Genomic DNA, 6,000 nt, shown 5'->3' on the forward strand with positions numbered 1-6,000 from the left:
CATGCCCAGACAGCTTTGGAATGTCTCCAAGGTTGGAGACTCCACAACCTCCTGGACAACCTGTGCCAGCGCTTGGTCGCCCTCAGTCAAAAAGTGTTTTCTGACATTTGGAGGGAACCTCCTGTGTCTTGGTGTGTGCCCATTGCCTCTGGTCCTGTCACTGGGCACCACTGAAAAGAGCCTGGCTCTGTCCTCTTTGCGCCCTCCCTTCACATATTCGCTCACATCGATGAGGTCCCCCCTGGGCCTACTCTTCTCCAGGCTGAGCAGTCCCAGCTCTCAGCCTCTCCTCACAGGAGAGATGCTCCAGTCCCTTGATCATCTTTGTGGCCCTTTGTTGGACTCTGCAGTATGCCCATGTCTTTCCTGTACTGGAGAGCCCATTACTAGACCCAGTACTGCAGGTGTGGCCTCCCCAGTGCCAAGCAGAGGGGCAGAGTCGTCTCCCTCTGCCCGCTGGCAGTGTTTTCCCTCATGCGGCTGGGGCTACTGCTAGCCACCTTTGCTGCGGGGGCATGTTTCTGCCTCGTACAAGTTGGATTACAAAGTGCTGCTTTACATCTGTAAACTTTTGGTAACATGTTTATTTCAGTTTTGAAAGAGGAAGCTTAAATTTTTATGGTTTTGGAAAGATGAAGAGGTTCTAAAAGTTGATGGTATTTTCTTGGCTTTTTCACGCAAGGATGTTTTCCCTCCCCCTGTTGCCATCCCTTTGCTCTGCCATGCACTCTTACCCATACTGCGTTTCTTTCTAGGTGGGAGAACTGTTATCCAACCTCTTAAATACATTTTATTTTCTGTCTTCTAGCAGAAGTGCTGACGTTGGTTCGATTTGGTCTTGCCAGCATAACGCGGTGATTTGGTTTGCTCCAGCCTGGAGCTCGCATGCCAAACATCTTGGCATAGCCTGCTGCCTTTGGGGTGGTTGTGTCCCAGATGACACATGGCCCATGGCGCATCGTGCCCCACCTGTGGGTCCACCTATGACTAAAATAGCACATCTGTGGGTGTTGGTACCATGACAGCTTATGGTAGTGGGAAGAGGACTTTCCTCACCTGAATGAGTTTGTCCTTAATGCCCAAGGCAGTTTAATGCAGCCAGAGGGATATTCTGCCTGGTGTGGTAACCATAACCCTCCTGGTGTGGCTTGCAACGGCTGCCATGCTTCTGACCACCCAGGAGCTGGGGGGAGGTTGTGGTGCTCGAAGCCAGCAAGCACGGAGCAAACCGGGGTGGGCATTTGCCTTGGCGTTAAGCACTGGCGTCTGCCCTGGTGCGGGCATCGCCCAGCCGGCGGGCAGGGAGGCTGGGGGAGCAGGGAGTGGTGCTGCTCCTGCTCGGCTGTAACGCCTCTGCGAGGCAGCACCGTGGCTCTTACGGAAACAGCCTTGCATCCCTGCTGAGATAAAGGCTCCTTTGTTGCTTCACTTCGTATAAATGCCTAGATCTGCCTTCTCTTAACAAGATGGGAAGGAAAAAGGGCAGATAAAGGAGAAGGGGAGATGAGTCACAGAGAAACAACTGGTTCAGGGCAACACAACAGAAGCCCAGGGTAGGGCTTAGAGCCTTCCGTGTGCTCTGTTCCTCCTGGCTCCCATTCTCCGCCGTGTGCAGTGTCCTCCTCCAGTCGATCACAGCCATCTGGTGACTAGGTCCAACCTCCCATTTCTCGCAGAAGCAGTGCCCTTGGCTGTCTCAGGGGGAGGGATGATGGTGCTGGGGATCAAATCCATCCCATGCCCCCCTGTAAAATGTTTGTGCACCAGGAGGAAATTCAGCTCTGCCATGGCTCCAGGAAAGCTGCACCAGGCTACTCACTGGGTTAGTGCTCCCCTGTACGGGTGCGTGACCGACGCAATGAGCTGCATTGCAGGGGTGTCGGGGTGGGGGGAGAATGCAGTGTATGTACAGCTTAAAGCAAACTCCTGTTAGCGACCAAGCAACCGGGGCTCTCTTTATGCATGGGGAAGCCAAAGCAGAATTACATGCACGTTTCACTAGATCTCTGCCACGGGGCTGGCTGGACCCGGATTAAATAATAAAGTAATGCTGCAGATGGGATTTTCCTCTTGTAATCTGTGTAACTGCTTGTGCTGGGAGTTGCAGGGGCCATGGGGGGAAGGAGAGGATTTCCCAGGCTGGGCCATGCCCGCTCTGCCCTGCCCTTGCTGCACTGGCTGCTAGTGGCCGTCAGGGCTGTTTAGCAGGTGGATGTAAGGTGCAGTTTATACTCTGTTAAGCTCTAGACGGTCTAAATCCCCACTGCATCAGAGCTTGCCTGCCCCCGGATGACATCTGCCTGGTTTGGCTGCCTGCTTGGCAGTGGCTGTGTCCCCAGGCTGAGCACGGGGACGTGACTGGGGTTGAGTGGGGTTCACAGCACGAATGCCTCATCATGCCGTGTGAGATGCAGCCTTCAACCAAGCTTCTCTGTGCCTTTGGAAACCTTCCCCAAATCTTTAAGCTCCCCCCGCTCTACCCAGATTCATTCATCCTATCAAAGACGCCATTGATCCTCCCTTTCCCCTCACATGCACTGCAGTCCCCAGCGCGTTAGCTTGGCGCGGTCAATAACTTGAGCCACACTTAGCAGATTTCCAACGCAGCTTGTCTTAGCAGCAATGTGGGATAGTGGGGGCTGCAAAATGGGGAGCTCCCTGGCAGCAAGGGTACAGCCATTTGCTGTCCTCTCCGTGTGCTGGGGTGGGGGCTGTGCAATGCCTCTGCTTCACAGAATCACAGAATGGCAGGGGTTGGAAGGGACCTCTGGAGATCATCCAGACCAACGCCCCTGCTAAAGCAGGCTCACCCAGAGCAGGTTGCACAGGACATTGTGCAGGCAGGCTTTGAATATCTCCAAAGAAGGAGACTCCACAACCCCCTTGGGCAGCCTGTTCCAGGGCTCTGTCACCCTCAAGGTAAAGTAGTTCTTCCTTGTATTCAACTGAAACGCTTCAGTTTGTGCCCCTTGTCCTGTCGCTGGGTACCACTGAGAAGAGTCTATGTGCTCCACTCAGGCGAGGGCGTGAAACTCCTTGCAGCTGCGGGGAGGGCAGCTCTTCCAACCTGGGGAGCAACACCAGATATGGGAACGCTTGCATCTGATGTGGCAATGGAGGCTACTTCCCAAGAGGTTCATAGAGGAGAACCTGCAAAAGAAAATCGGCTGCTCTCTCCCTAGCATGCTGCAGTGGAAAGCAGGAAAGGTATGGAGGGGAAGGGAAAGGCAGCCAGGTCCTGCTGTTTGCCTGTAAGCTGAGGGCAAGGGGCAAAACTTCAGTTTTTAGGTGCTACCAGTTGCTTCTGCAACACAATTCTTCATAGAAATAACAGTCAAAACCCTTTAAGGGAATCCTTATCCTTGTGGGCCCAACAGTAAACATAGCAGTACAACTAATGTGAAGAGACACACGTGAATATGAGCTCCCACCCTGCCAAAACACTTGGAGGTAAGTGACTGCCAGTCGTTACCTGTCCCATGGGGAAATTGCTCAATACTTGGTGCTACATGAGCAAATACTGAGCTGTTAGTGAGACCCAGCTGTGTTACGCCACCAGAATAAGAGGTGGAGGGACAGTCACAGCCACCACTAACACTCGGTGGGCAGATAAAGCCATGCTCAAGCAGTGCAGGATTAATGTCAGGTTTTTCTTCTGTCTTCATGTTTCAACTCTTCACAGACAAGAAGCTTTAAGACTTCATTCTTGTCTTATATTTGCTGCTTGCAACAAAGCACTGCTCTAAATCAAGTGCCACTGCTCAGCCCTGGACATGTGCCATTCACAGGTCCGGTTTGCTAGCTCGTATAAAGAAGGGTCTCCTGACCTGGATGAGAGGCACTGTAAAGTAACTTTCCAGCAGTCCCAAAGCACTTTGAAGAGTGTGCTGGGTATGCTTTTGCTTGGGCTTGGGGATGGGGACGCTGATGAAGTTGTGACTTGTTGAACGTCTGGCTGAGGCTGGGCACAAACCGTCTCTGCTGTTTCCCATGCGGATGTTTCTCAGAAGGATGGATGTCCCTCCCTCGGTGAAATGGCCTCAGTAATGAGGGGAGGAGAGTTTACTCCCCTTATCAAGAGCCACTGCCTTGCCCTGCAGAAGGTGCTCCCAGTGAGCCCTGGTGGTTTGCAGGAACAGGTGGACATTGCTGGTTTTCCCAGGGACATCCCGTGCTGAGGCTGGCACCCGCTTTTGCAGGATCTGCAACCTGGAAGGAGGATATGTCTCCTATTCCCTCTTTTCTCCCTCTGTTTTGAGCCTGGGCTTTGTAGCTACGGTCTCTCTGGAGTTCTTCTTTAGTCTGAGTCTGTATGAATGCAGCGCTACTGCTTGGTGGGGAAGGACACCAGAGATGGCACCTACCTCCTTTCCTGGCCAGAGGCAGCTTGGGCAGCCGGTGCCGGCATGCCAGAGTGCTGGGTTGGAGGACAGAGCTAAAGAGAAATCGCAGGAGCAGAGCCAGACGTCAGCAGGCACGGGGCTCTTCGCTGCCGCATCACCACGGTATGCTGCGGAGCAGCTGCCTCGCCTATTTTTTTGTAAAGTACAAAACTAGTAGCTGCTGATTTATCTGATGAGCTGAGGGAAGTGCTAAGCGAGCAATCTTTTCCCCTGCAGGCTGCATGTGTGGGTTTTTGTTTTTAAAAGGGAAAGAAGAAAGATATTTGATCTGCAATCTAGCTCTGAGCTGGTTGAATATTTACTTTGTTGTATGCGCAGTTAGTTATTAAAAGCCTTATCGTGGAAGGAAATCAGACAGGAGGCTCATGAGTCAAACCAAGTAGGCACCTACATGCGGAGAACATCACAGGGAGACCATGCTGCACACAGAGAAACCTGCTCCCTGCCATAACCTCACTTACGCTGTGCTTTCCGTGGTGCATAAGGCACCTGCTGATCGTCGTGCAGAGTCACCGTATCCTCCGGGGCTTTCTCCATTGAAGCCTGCTGGTACCCGAGTAGCTGACGCGTAGTGCCAGAGCTGCTGTTTGCAATGTGGAGCTGTTGCCACATTGGATGAGGGAGATGCTGCATGTGTTTCTGAAATGCTATAACTGCCCACAGTAAGAGTTTTACAGAAGTGCTGTAAACAGGCAGCTGCGTGAACCAGGAGAGACGGGTTTCTGGGAGCGTGCTGTGCCGCAGGATTCCCTCATGCCTGCTGCAAGCTGGCTTCATTTATCAGCCTGTTCTGCCATGAGGGTGATGGCAAGGTCTTTATCCGCTACCTCCATCTTCACAAGACTTCCGCAGGCTTCAAGGCTTCAACCTTTTTTTCTTTTTTTCTTCCCTTATCAAATGATGTTAAACCATGGTGAGCAGGTTCAAACGCTGTTTAGGCACATGCATGTGCAGTGTAAGAGAGAAGGGTTGCTTTCCTCAGAAGACCTGGCTAAAACCGCACCTCTGAGTATCGAAACACGAACTGGATGAGAAACCAAGAATGAGTTGAGCCCTTGGAGAAAGCAAGAGTTTGGCAGGAGGCTGTGCGTACGGAGGCCCCCGGCAGGGCTGTGCGTTCATTTTTGGTTGGCGACACGGCGCTGTGTTTTCCTAACACAAGGCGAGGCTGGGTGCCTGCCTGCCGGTGGGCAGGACGATGCTGCGACGATACCCGGCGCGAGGCCGGTGTGCTGCTTCAGCCAGGCTTCCCGCAAAGCGGTGGGGAGCGAACAACGTGGCTCATCATTAATTTCCTTCCCAACCAGATTCTGCCCCTCTCACATTTTGCTGTAATGTCTTTGGGTTGGTGTGATGGGTTGACCCCGGCTGGGTGCCAGGTGCCCACCAAAGCTACTCTGTCGCTCCCCTCTTCGACAGGACAGGGGAGAGAAAAATGTATCGAAAGGCTCATGGGTCGAGATAAGGGCAGGGAGAGATCATTCGCCAGTTACCATCATGGGCACAACAGACTCAGCTTGGTGAAATTAGTTTAATTTATTATCAGTCAAATCAGAGTAGGAGAGGATAAAAAAACTCTGAATCTTAAAACACCTTC

The sequence above is a fragment of the Egretta garzetta genome, unplaced genomic scaffold (assembly GCF_000687185.1).
Source record: "Egretta garzetta isolate BGI_Z169 unplaced genomic scaffold, ASM68718v1 scaffold154, whole genome shotgun sequence".
NCBI classification, from domain to species: domain Eukaryota; kingdom Metazoa; phylum Chordata; class Aves; order Pelecaniformes; family Ardeidae; genus Egretta; species Egretta garzetta.